At 37.9% G+C, this 14280-nt stretch overlaps 1 protein-coding gene across 2 annotated transcripts in view; it reads left to right on the plus strand.

Moving 5' to 3' along the window:
- The window catches only part of LOC131591889 (membrane-associated guanylate kinase, WW and PDZ domain-containing protein 2), a 706821-nt gene that overhangs the window by 600306 nt on the left and 92235 nt on the right, over window positions 1-14280 (plus strand). The gene's annotated exons all lie outside the window — the stretch shown is intronic.

The raw sequence follows: 14280 nt of genomic DNA on the forward strand, positions 1-14280 counted from the left end.
TTCTGAATTACTAACTTTTGGGTAGATGGAAATATATTTTTTTTTATTATTATTATAATGGATTTGTAATGTTTTTCCTCTATCCTATGAGTCCTAAAGCTTTTAAAAAAATTCACCAAAGAGAACATCCACTGAAGAGCAACTTAATCTAGAACTGTTGGTTGCCTGATGGATCAAAAACTTTTTGATGGTATGAAAAACAAGGGCCTGCTTATAACAGGGTAAATTACTTCAGGCTCCATGTATGAGGGACATCTAATATTTAGTGCTTGCTAAATATTAGAGGATCCTGCTAAATGTTAGATGGTCAATAGGTATTTTGTCTAGACCTGGACAGAAATTTCATCTGAGATATGATTTATTATGGTTTTTATCCATTAAATATTCAATATATTCTGGAAATGCAGCTGCTTTTCACAAAAATGCTGTTAGAGAATTACCATTTACCAGCGAAAATTCCCTTTGATAAAAGTCTCTAATTTGAATTATTCTCCTTCGCTTTCCTCTTAAGTAGACCCTTTGTTGTTGATCCTTGTGACATGAATTATACTCTTTAAGTTTGCTTGTTAGAGTTAAAAAATATTTTTTTTTTAAATAACACCAGCAAAAATTTCCTCTACAGGCTATTTTCTATCCTTTCAGATTGGGATTATACACCAGTAAACCTGTAGGGTGACTGAGTAAAGAGCACACAGGTCTACTCTTAGTGTCATTTTAGTTATCTGTTCTTTGGGGAAACCCAAGGAGAAAGCATCCTGACCATCACAGATTAATTGTCCTGTTCATCCAGATTCCTTCAGCCATCTATGTTCTTCAGGCATAAATTAAGTTTTTGTCTTGTGATCAAATGGGTATACTGAGGTATGAGGGTAGACTGAGGAAGATGGTTTGTGGATCCAGTGACTACATCCCAGTTTATTTTCTTATGCAGTACATTCTGATTTTAAATAAGAAGGGACATACATGCATTGTACTCTAGCATGTCTTTCTAAAAATGCTAATTTTTAAGGTCCACAAAGTGCTTCACGGTTGTCAGCACTATAATCTCCTCTGTTTAACTTGTCATGTTTATGTGCCGTTCCAATTTCCTCAGTATTGAGGGGTTTATTTCCATTATGTTGGACATGTCATCTAACTCAAAACTGAAACCAATTTGTGTTCCTCTGAGAGACACAGCAATGTCACAGGGGGAAAAAAAAAAAACGAAAACCTATTCACAGTTTTTCTTCCTTTTCCTTGTAATACATTCATTTAATACTTATCATTTCCCAGCTATCTTGTCAGGATCCTTTTTCAGCATCATTTTTTAGTGTTCTGTTCATTAACTTTTGAAAGTACTGCACAGGACTACATGTGATCAGCACATAATCTAAACATCATAAAATTCACATCAATACTGTTCCTCTCTCATTAGACTTCAGGACATAGCCGTTCTTTATGTTAATTGCTCAACTCCAAACTTTCAGGAATTCATAAAAAATTGACATTTCTTAATGGTTTCTTTTGCAAGACAGGTCATCTTGATCAATTTATCATGCTTTATACTCTTCAGTGTTCTGTACTGCAATAATATCATGCCCATCAATCATTATTACTCTCTCATTTTTTCTTTCAGGTTCCTGTGGTCTTATGCTAAACCATCTGAACTTCATGTCATTTTAACCAGTATAATTTAAATCACTAAAATGATCAGCAAAGCTTTTATAACTTCAGTTTTGTTCTACTTGATAAGTAAATTGTATACTGAGAATTACCTCCCGAGTGGGAATGTGAAAGCAATGACATTTATCTCTACTAGGTACATGTCAGAACGGACAATATCAAATCTTCAGTAGCTCAAAGCAAAGCATCTTACCTGGAGGTTCAACCAGGGAACTGCAAATTTAGAACTTTGCTGTTCTTTTCACAGTTTTGTTACCCTTTGTACATGATTTTTCCACTAATATCCCTTGCCAAATATTCTGCTTTTCAACAATAAATGTTATCTTTTCACATCTAAGACATAAAAATGTAAACCTTGGTCTTGTGATAAGTTTTGCTTCTCCAGTTGTTCTTCTCTTTCACAGTCTCAAACTGTCAATCTTTCTGTTCTATCTGAATCCCTATAGCCAGGAATAAACTCATCTATCAAGCTGGTGTGGAGGAGCAGGAAATTGGAAATTAATTATTCCTTTGAATAATATCTTGATCCAAAGCATCAAATAATCATGCTATTGCTTATCCCAGCTCTCACCACTGTGGCCAAGTGGTATGATTACCTTTTCATTATGTTGTCATTGAGTGTTTGTCATTCCACAATGTGGTATGAAAATGCATCAATTATGGTTAACACACCTGAGTTCCTGACACTCCCCATTTCCACAGAACAGATTTCAAAAGCAAATTAATAAAATTTAGAACCATCCAGACAGCTTCATGCATATTAAACACAAAATACTGAAGTTACTGTGTAATTTAATAATGACAAGCAGTCAGAGGAAGCCAAGAGATTCTCTAAGTATGTAATTACACTCATTTGTTGCTTTATGATGAACTTTCGTCCAGTCCTCCCAAATTTTAGAGAAACCAGGAGGAGGGAGACTCTGAGCTCATTAGGAACATCCAGGACCATCTGAGATGTACTGGCATACCAAGAAATCTTCACTGTAATGGCAGAATAAGGGTAACAACTGAAGCTCTAAAGTCTTCCATAAATTCTGTGTCATATCTGCCAATCTAGGGCAGATTTCTGAATAACATAAGGTATGGCACCCTGGATACTAGATCTGTGTTTCTGCATCTGTGTTCCTAGTTCATGGACTGTGACATGAAAATTTACTTATAAATATGTCTGAATATCAATATCTAAATCTGGTATATGTATGTGTGTTTGTTATAACTGATGGGGACTTTAACTAACTGCTGACATACAGGCATCCATCCTATTCTGTTGAGATGCCCATGGATATTCCATCTCACTTCCTACCAAAGGTCCTTTTGTCACAGTTGGCAGCACTAGAAGGAATCACATGCAAGCAAAAGAATGGCTTTATTATTAAATGTTTTTCCCCCACACTTGCTGAAGTCATTTTGTGAACGTATTTTCATGAAGAGGACTTTAGGACACTGTATTAAAACAACTTAAACACCATCTACATTTCAGCAGAAAATATTTGGAACATGCCTTGATATTCATCAATGTGACACACTATAATGCAATGTGAGATTTCTTTATTGGGCTTAGAAAGTGTTAAAGCTTAAATGGGATCAGAATCTAGACACATGAAAGAGCAGAGAGAGTGATATAGTTAGGTAGAGTTTCTGACTGTCAGAGAGCTCCAAAAATATAATGCAGCATTCCTGAAAAGTTTTTGAGGCTTAAATTAGCTTTCACTAAAGCCAGGCTGAGTTGTCAGACGCGTTCTTAGCCAGCATACAAAGTCTTTATGGGTATGGCAGCTCTTGCAGGCCCTTCTAAAAGCAACAGCCACAAGCTGTCAGGGTTCTGAACTCTCAATTTATATTCCAAATGATGTTGCTGGTTCTGTGTGTATGACACATACCAGGCTTTTCACCTTGCTGGGTTTGGTCTGCTCAGGGGGAGCTGCATTCAACAATATGTTTTTGCCCGAGATAAGGCATTGCTTCCATTGCCAGTTCTCACAGCATTAGAGCAGTACAGTCAAGAGTGCAATTGCTACCCTGGAAAGAGAACCAGTAACACTGTTTTTAGCAGCAGTCATTGGACAGCACACATGAGGAAACCTGGAGATTCTTAATGGAAAATTTCCCTTCAGCCAAACAAAAGGGTTTTTTTTCACGTCTGTACAAAAATATACCCTTGACCTTTTCAAAATGTTGATAGAATCAACAACCTGTGAGCAAACATCTGAGATGTCTTGCTCATCATGTATGATGAGTACCTATGCATGCAGGCTTTCGCTAATTGGGTTAGTATTCAAATAAAAATACATATTCTTAGGCTTCAGAGGGGAAAATAACAGTTCATCCAATACTACCTGCATCTCCAAATCAAAAACTAGAATATGAATTAAAGGATTTGAACTTTTAGTAGAAACTTTAGTCATAAAAAGAGACAAGACTCTTCCCCAATTCCATAAGATAGCTTTTTCTACTCCAGGTCAAGTTATCCCAGTAAAATTTTTTCTGCAGCAGCATTTTCTCTATTCCAAAACTTGACTGTCCTTCAGATAATATAGTTTACTATCAGCAAGGAAATAAATCTGTAACAGAATGCCACTGTTCTGGTAATCAGTGTCTGAAAAGAGAAGACAGGTTGTGTAAAAATGAGACATTCTGTAGGTGTTTAGTATCAAACTCTGTCCTTGGAAAATAATTCATTCTTGTTGACCACATACAAAGCTTGTTCAAAAATTTATTTTTCATTTCTGCAAATTGAGATTTTTATTATTTTTTCAATGTCTAGTATATTTATGCACCAGAATCTGTCACTAACTGTAGCATTTGCCTCTGCATTATTTTAGATATGATGCAAAATTCTCTGCCTCACATCCAGATTAATTGGAAGGACATGGTACTTGTTGGGTTTTTCTCCTGGTTTCATAAATTATTTTAAATCTCTGACTGATAAACAATTCACATATCTGTAGCAGCCAAGAAAAATAAATACCTGTATGTCCATTAGAATGTAAATTAACTCATTACTGTGCCAGCCTCTGACCTTTTCTGATGGCTGTATTCTTGCTAACAAAAACTCTTTGCTATTCATGAAAGTGAAATTTAATGGTAGCTTGAGATTCTCTGGTGTATTTTAGATTACATTCTGATAGACTCAGGTGACCAGCTTGAACAGCAATTACTTCTAGCATTCATGACTTTGAATAGCTATCCTTTTTCTAATTATTTGTGAAGATTTGAATATTGTTGAAAATTTGTTGCTTAAGCAGGCTAGGTCAGTGAAACTTCATGAACTGCACAAAAAGTGCTCTTATGTTTACAAACTTGACTACTGATAGTATCTGATCTCACAGTAATTTAAGCTTTTGTATCAGCTCTATAAATATGGAAACTCAGAATCATAGAATCATAAAATGGTTTTGATTGGAAAATACCATTAACCCAGCACTGTAAAGTCCGTCACTAAACCATGTCCTGAAGTACCACATTTACACATCTTTTAAATACCTCCAGGGACTGTGACTCAACCAGCTCCCTATGCAGCAGGTTCCACTGCTTGGCAATCTTTTAGGTGGAGAAATTTTTCCAAATATACAATCTAAACATCCCCTGTGCAACTTTAGGCTATTTTCTCCTGTCATATCTCCTCTTACTTGGGAAAAGAGATCAACCCCCACCTCACTACAATTTCCTGCCTGAAATGTGTAGAACAAAAAGGTCCCTCCTGAGCCTCCCTTTCTCCATACTAAACACCCCCAGCAGCTCCCTCAGGTACTCTTCATCAGACTTGTGCTACAGATCCTTCACTGACCCTATGCAAGCCCATCTCTGGACCCATTCTCTGAACAATTCAATGTCTTTTTTGTCCTGAGAAGCCCAAAATTGATTGAAGGTGTGGCCTCACCATTGCTGAGTACAGAGGAATTATCACTGCCTTGGGCCTGCTGGCCACACTATTTCTGATACAAGCCAAGATGTTAGGGCTTGTAAGATTTCTTCCAGCCATTTATAGAATATTTCATGTGCCTCTTCATCCTGGCTGGGTGGTCTACAAAAGACTGCCACCATGTTATCTGTCTAGCTGGCCTTTCCCCTGATTCTTAAACATTCAACCCTGTCATCACATCACTAAGCTCTAGACAGTCAAGACAACCCCTAACATACAGAGCTGCCACACCACCTCTCCTTCCTTGCCTGTCTCTTCTGAAGAGTTTATAGTCATCCATTGCAGAAGTCCAGTCATGTGAGTCATCTCACCATGATCTTGCCATACCAAGAACTGTGCCTCCACTTCTTCCTGTTTGTTACCTGTGCTATGTGCAGTGATGTGGACATTCTCCAGCTGAGCTATTGATCCTGCCACCTTTTTGGGGGGAGAAGCCCTAATTCATGTGTGACCAGTCAGCTGCTTTCATGGTTTCTAGCACATCAATAACCCTCATGTCCCTGCTGCTGCCTGGATCTCCATCTCCTACCTCCACTGAGACAATAGACCAGAAGACATTGCTGGCACACTGTCCCTCAAACAGTGACATGCAGCCCCCAGGGTTACCTCTAGCCAACCTGGTTTTATCCCTTACCCCTTTCAAATCTGGTTGAAATCTCTTTCAATAAGGCCTGCTAACTCCTGTGCATAGATTCCCCACTAGGAGACACTGTACCCTCCCTATCTGTGCTGTGAAGTCCTGGTGCTCTCCAAACTAACCCATGATCAAAAAAACAAAACCCACACTTGTGCTGATGGCACCAGGCTCAGAGCCAAGGACTGATCTGCTGGTTCTTCCTGTTTCTTCTGTTCAACTGTAAAAATAGAGAACACTTCCTGTTCTTCTGTTCCCTTAACCACTCATCCCAAGGCCCTGAAGGGTCTCTTTATTTCCCTCTAACCTCTTGTTGCAACTTCATCACTGCCTACCTGAGAAATGAATAATAGGGCTGTGTCAGGGTAGGAAGCTTTCTCTTCATATCTTTAACCAAGGCAGCAGGGAAACAACAGGCTTCCATAAGTGAGTCTGGGCTGCATATTGGGCCCTTATTCCCTTCAGAAGGGAGCTTCCTGTGACAGTGACCCGTCTTTGTTTTGGAAGGCAGCTTTGGCACAGGGAGCAGGCCAAACTGATGATAACATCAAGCCCAAGCTGGATGAAGCACCACCCTTGTTATGTTTGGTTCCACTTGCAAAGCCTCATACCTGCTATGCCCGGACACCTGGGGAGGTGAGGCAGTCCCAGAGGAGACATGCACTGGGCAGGCACTTGTCACCACTGCCTCCAATCCCTTAAGTCACTGTGTTCAGGCAGGGGGAGAGGATAACAAATTCTCTCTATCGTGTGTCTTGTCTATCTAGGGAGCCTGTCTCAGGGAAGATAGGGAATGAAGGTTAGAGCACAGTGCTAATAATGCCAAGGTCATGGGCTTGATCTCTGGATGGGCCATTCCCTTAAAGTTTGACTTGATCCCTGTGTGTCTGTTCCAACACAGAATATTCTGAGATTCCAGTAGTCTCTCTTACACTCCCCTTGATTCCTCAGCCTACTCTCTTCCTCCACTGAGCTCAGGAGCTGTGCCAGCTGTGCCAGCAGTCCTGGCACAAGGGCAGTGTAAATCCTAGCACTGGGGTGTTAGCATGTGCCCACTGGAGCTCCACCTGGGAAGCTGTTTCCCTCATGATGAGTGCAAGTTAGAGACCTTGTCTTTCTTCTGGCAGGGTTTCAGCACGTTTCCTGGGTGCCCTTCTGTCCCAGTTGCCACCAGACTGTTGCATCATGCCCTTGGTGCCACCTGTGTGCCCACCCTGCTGATGGTCCTGGTCCCTAGAAATCCCTACAGGCTTCTTTTATCCTTTGGAGAAAGGCTTGGCCTGTTGCTCCTGGTCCTGTCCATTGCTGTGTCATGAGCTGCAGGCTGCTGTTGGCCCTCCTCTGAGCTTCCCAGGTTCAGACAACTCCCCTGCACCTCACTGGAGCACTCCAGAACCGATCATGTCAGCCCCAGAGCCACTCATCTCAGCAACTTCAGTAGGATGAGATCAAGTACATTTTCCTAAGGTACTCCTCTACCTCTACATCATTCCTGATAAACTTCTGTCTCACACTTTATGCTACGTGTCAAGAAGTCTGAAACTCTAAAGAGCGGAAATAAAGACTTGGACTGATGATGCCCCCAAGTCATCTGGAGTAAAGATAACTCAGAAAGGGTGGTACCCCAATGGGGTAAAGATCTAGCTGACCTTCCTTTGAACAGTCCCTGCTTTTTGCCCATACCTTCATAGGTTGTCTATAGGCAGGAACGCATACATTCTTTGGGATCACTTTTCATAGCTGTAGTAGGCCAAAGAGTGAGAAACAATGGTGATTTAAACTGGAGCACTATTTTTGTTGCTACTTTTGTTGTTTGAACTACAGTTTCACTGGGGTTGAGATCGGGAGCAATCAAATAGTGGAGCATGAAGCAAAATGCCAGCACAAGCAACTACTGAGAAGCAGTTTGTACCATTTTGAGTCTTTTTTCAGGAAAAACTGGGTTTAGTAACATCTGAGCATATGTATATAACCATAAAGAAGACATACATATTTCTTAGTTTTATTAATGCAAACCTGCATTTGATACAATTGATGACTGTTACCAGCCTTCATCTCAGTGCAACACGGTGCTATCTCATTTACTTGCCATGCTGGCTGTGTGTAGCCTCCTGCAAAGCAAAAGGCACTGGCTTTAAACATCTGGAACGTTGTGGCCTGAGCAAAGGTGGTGGGTCATTCATCTCACTCTGATGTGGGATGTGTTGATTTTTGACCCATTGCATCAGGTGCCATCCCAGCTAAAGACCAAATGGATCCTCCACAGCATGGCACCATTACTCTGAAGGACAGCTGGCAGCAGAACTAGCTAAATATGCTTGAAGAGCTAAAGCTCACACTCTTCTTACACCTACTCTTTATTTCAAGGTAAATCAACTTTTTATTGTTGCTAGAGTAAGAGCTCAATATTTAGAGCGATTTAAAAAAGATGGACCTTTGAAAAAATATTATGTAATAATGATTGATTTTATTGGAAGTACTAATTGCCATTCCAAATACATCATCTGATACTTTAAATATGACATGGTCAGCTGAAACTTTTTATCACCTGCTTTTTTTCATAAGTATTATTTCCATTTATTTTCCTTCATTGTCTCCTTTTAGATTTTGTTTACTACAGTATATAAACTAATTTAATGTACTACTTCTCATTGATCATTTTTCTTTTCCTTAAAAGGGAAGAATATATTTGAAGAGTAATTGAATTAATGCTATGTATTTGTTCTATATTCACACAAAAAATTGTCTCTCCCACAGGCATTTTCAGAATTTTAGCTGTACGATATTTTAAGTCTTAATGAGTCAGCTCAATGGTAGCATTAGTTCTATGCACCCAATCTGGCCACACCTAACATAGCTCAACAACAAGTAAACATACAGAGGGAGAAACCAGGTGTAATGTGAATGGTAAGAAACAGTTCCCTGAACCCTGCTGAAGGTGAACACCTGACTCTGAACTCTTAGTGTTCTAAGTTCATTTTCAGTCACATTCATTTGAAGTTAATGAGTATCTGACACCTCTGGAAATCAGGCCCATGTAGACAACTGGTAGACATCTCAGGGATCCCAATAAGAGAAAGAAATAAAGCACAGGGGGAAAAAATTACTGTTACAGTAAATTTATCCAGTAACTTTTCTAGAAAGGCAAACTTTTGCTTGAAGTGTTGTCACATGGATGTTGATAAGATGCCCATGGAGTCAGTTAATGCTCTGGGAGTGCTCATCAGCCATCTGTTCAGTGACTTGCAAGCATCTAGGAAGGAGAAATGTCTGTTCAGTGCTTAAGACAGCTTTGCTCGGGAAGCCATATGCAACAAGGATATTAAAGCCCAAAAAACACTCCCAAGAAGCACGGTGGAAGCTAGTGGGCCTTCGTCCATTAAAAGTGAAAGTGTGACAAGTGATGTGGAGGGATGTTGACTTACCCTGAACATTGCTTTAGATTAAAAGGCTTTGTGTTTGATGCTGTTGAATTCCTCCCTGCAGCACACGCCGTCACTGCAGAAATCAAACTGTTCCCAAGCTTCAGTTTAATTATCCATACACATCTGCCACAGAGATGGGCATCGTTAGAAGTCCTGTGACTTCTCAATAGCTATGTTAGTTACTTACAATTCTACAAGGTGTGAAGAACTTTTCCAGGAAACAATGCAAAAAAATGTGAATAATGAAGATGGAAATGAAGCAAAAATCATCCCCATGGGAGCAGACCAACAACCAAGTGCTGGTTTTGTATTACTGACATTACAGAATTTGCCAAATTCATGATTTTTACTGAAAAAAAAAAAAACTGAAAAGGAAACAAATCAGAACTCTGTCTTGCAAATGCTTTAAGTCCTGCCAGATAAGCTGCTTTTAAAAAACTAAACTTTTCAACAATAAATCTTTGCTGAAGTGTAAGACACATGATATCTGTAAGAATATTTTACAACAAAAGCATATTTAACCTTGGATATAAGAAGGAATAGATACAATGAGTATGATGTGATTTGTCTTTTGTTACAGGATATCTTCATCAAAAAGGAGAAGTACAGTAAACTGAAGCTGGAATTTGCCTTGATCTGAAAAAACAAAGGAAAAAAAAGTTTTTCTTCCTAATATATTTGAATCCAAAATCTGTTTTCAGTTCACAGTGTTTTTTAGTTAAGTTACAACATAGAAACCATCACAGCTCTGATTTCCAGGGAAGCTCATTTTGGAAGGTGGTAAATACACGTAAAAAGCAGTCTCAAAAAGAATCTTGGTAACACTGCTTCATGAGAAAACATAATTCTGATTTTTAGAAAACATATGATTGTTACTGTACCACAGATTATATTTTGAAATTAAATAATTAAAGTGTTCATATGTGTTGGGCACCAGCTGCCATACTTTATTACGGTTTAAATAGCCAACTTGAATATGAAATCATTATATTCTCAACATTAATTTTACAGAAGCATATGAGGTTATGTATTTTTATTGTGGCAAGCTTACATGTATTTTCCTGCTAGTACCTGGCTGAATTGCCAGGTGGTTGCTCTTTAACAAAAGCCAGTAGCCCCACTTTCTAAAACTGATGCAGATCTGTTCTCTACTGGCTGTCTTTACAAGGGGTGTTAATAAAAAATAAAAAAGGTACAGAAATCTTCAGAAGGTGGGCTACAGCTTGTGTGGTGAGGTTACCATGAGAAGGCGTGGCTGTCAGGCATATGGGTGAGCCAAAAGCCACTCATGGTAGGAACAGGTTGCATGAAGTATTTTTAGGAGAATCTAAGTTGACTTATTATTTCAAATTTTAAATGTGTATGTGGATATGGAGGTAAGGGGTGTTTATATGTAAATGTATATAATATTTTCAGCTACTTAAGTTCTTACGAAGATGTCACAAGTTGGACAGCAGGAGTTTGGGAGTTTGGGGGGGGAAAAGCAGAAATCTGGAGGTGGAATGAGGTTGTAAGAGCTTATCCAGTATATGTTTCTAGTTAGATGAGTGTTGATTAAAAGGCTGGCAGCATTAGTACTGTATTAGCACTCAAAAGAAAGCTGCATTTTTTGGAGAACAAATTTCAGCCCTGTTGATAAATCAGTGGCTGTATATGAATTGATGCCAGTCTGCTGGCAGGTGTCATTCAGGTAGGATCCCACTGTCCCTGGTGGGGAAGGCTCACAAGGCATGTAAGGAACACAAGTCAAGGGAAAGAGTGGTGTGAAGTGAGGTCAAACTGAATGAAAGACCACTTCTCATTGCCTGCTGTACATGTGACTGCAGATGGCCAACACTGTTGAGTGGACACTGAATATACATTATTAAGGTATATTCTTCAGGTGAGATTGTAATCCTCAGTTTTCTACACATACAGGATTTACTCCTGTACTCATGCAGAGTACTATTTTAAAGTGAAATATGAAGATGGGGTGCAACACGCCCAAGAAAGTGCATTTTGCTTTTATGTCTCTTCATGTGAAGTTTCTTTTACACTTGCAGTGTGCTACATATGCAATATTCTCTTGAATTCTTGAATTTGCAGCATTTGTTGCATGTCTTTAAATACCAGTGATAATTCTGGATGTTTGGTACTCAACAATTATCCATGATCAGTCTCATATTAAATAACTGATAATGCCATATATTCTATAAAGTCAGTTTTATTTAGGTTGAAAAAGGATGTTTAGTTCAGCTGTGAGTGTATATCCTATGTGAGACAACATTAAAATTCTCAAGAAATATGTAAAATATGTAGTGTAAAGTTTGCTTTATGGAACTAGGCCTTCACCCCTTTAGCCTAGCACCTAGTCTTTGACAGAGGTGAGAGATTATTTCATCTTACATGTGGTCAAGGTGTAACAGACAAAATTAAACCAGAATAATTGATTTTACTATTAGTCCCAAGGTTTGTTACCTTTAGAGATTGTTGCTTCTATAGCATCCTTTTGTACACATATGGATCTCCAATTTTTATTTTTTTTTATTTTCCTTTGGAACTTATACCTCTCTGGCATCCTATATCTGTTAGTTTTCTTAACATAATTTCATGCTGTGTGAATAAATATGGCCTTTTATTTGTTTTGAGTGTAGATGTTGTCATTTGTATGTTGCAGTCTGTGCCCATAACCTCCAAGATAAATATAAGTTTATATTCTCTTTCTTGAAGCGAATAATTTTTTTTTTAATTGAGAGGCTTTTTAAAAAAAAGCTTGACTTGATATATATGTCATTGTTTATTTTTTTTTTAAACACTTATTATATTTTTAATTGATAGTAAAATTTTTATGATATCTCCAGCATAACTTATTCTTAGGTGGAGACAGTAAATAAATAGGGAAAAAAAGACCTTTCCATTTAATCAGGAGTAATTTTTGATGACAGTAAGTTATGGGAGGTGCACCAGTATGAATGGGTAAGGAGTGTTACCTCTACCAGTATTTTCTGAACAACAAATCAGGGTAGTAAGTTGATTTGAGCAAGTTTCTAGTCTTATTTTTAGCTCAGAGAGGAAATGTCCTTTTTAGTTTTCACTCTTATTAGCAGTAGAGAAACATAGCTGGTAATAAAAAGGTAGCCATCTGCTATCCAGTAAGTTATTTAATAAGTTTCTGCTACAGAATCTTTAATACTGAAAGTGATCTACAGGCCAGATCTTATCAAGGATGCCTGTTATCTCAGCTTGAGTTTGCAGTAGGAAAGAAATCTGTCCACTTGTTAATAAAGCAGTTTTTATCCAGGCATTGTAGAGTCAGTAAACATAGATCTTTCCAGGATTACTTTTTTCAATAGACTTTTTTTAAAAAATCACATCAGCATTACTGAATAGCCAGTGTTTCACTACAAATGGCTCAAGTGCTTTTACTCTGCAAGATATTTCAGTTGAAATTAATTAGGTATCAGGGCAGAAAAGATTACCTCATTATCACAGAATTCTAAAAATTTAAATATATGTGCAAATATAATTCCTGTTGTGATTTTTCTGTTGAAAGATACTACGCTAATGTTCTCATAATTTTAGGTTTCTTTTTACAGTCACTTTAGAAAAAAATAATGAAGTCAGTACTACTTTTTCAGCTGAATTCATTTTTTGAATGAAAGAGCAGCCCTCCTATTAGATATCTCTGTTTAACCCAATTTCTCTATCTGACAAAACAAATGAACTCTTTGTTATTAGCTTTTAATCTTACTTAGGAAGGTCCACTGACTTTTTTTTTCACCTGCTATTAACCTGGGAATGAGTTTTCTTAATGAAAGCTGTGTTGAAAGCTGGTATTTTAAAAATGTGACCCAATACCCTTTGTAAGGTTTTTTTATTATTTAATACTTTGTAAAGGTATTTAACATTGTACTGCATAAGATAGGAACAGTGTTTACAATTATTTCCTTTTATGAAAAAGACATATCTGGAGTTTTAAACAGTTGTAAGCTACAAGAATTGAAATTTAGGAAAGTCACTGAAGCAAGTTATCAGTCAATAACTAAGGAAAAGGAGATAACTACTTGTGGAAAAGAGGTAGTCATGTATGACTTCTTGCTAACTAAGACCAAAAACCAAGACAGTATCAAAATAAACAATCCTCTCAAGACTTGGCCACCTTATTTAGACTAATGAAACAGTTATTTTTCTTCAGGTTTTTCTTCTAAAAAAATCTCTTGTATTATTAGGTTTTGTTGATGGGATGTTCTGAATGCTTCTTCCTAAAGGTGCGACTGCATTTGACACATCAGTACCAGGTCATTTGGTGTCTTATCCAATGTCCACCAAGACATTTGGAAGTCCTTTTGATTAGTTCTTTTAATTTCAACCTAATCCCATGCTGTTTGTAAAGTATGGCAATGATCTCAATAGCTCCACTTGCATATATATGTATATGTATATGTATATGTATATGTATATGTATATGTATATGTATATGTATATGTATATGTATATGTATTTCTGTCTATTTTTTCTTAGAAATTATCCCTCATGTTTTGTGTTTTCACCCCTTGTGTGTAGAGAATTTTCATATCTATCAATATTATCTGCAGACCTGAATGAGAATGGGAGCATAGACACCACTTAGCCTCCATTCTTTATGCATCAGAAAAAGC

The sequence above is a fragment of the Poecile atricapillus genome, chromosome W, assembly GCF_030490865.1.
Source record: "Poecile atricapillus isolate bPoeAtr1 chromosome W, bPoeAtr1.hap1, whole genome shotgun sequence".
Classification (NCBI taxonomy): domain Eukaryota; kingdom Metazoa; phylum Chordata; class Aves; order Passeriformes; family Paridae; genus Poecile; species Poecile atricapillus.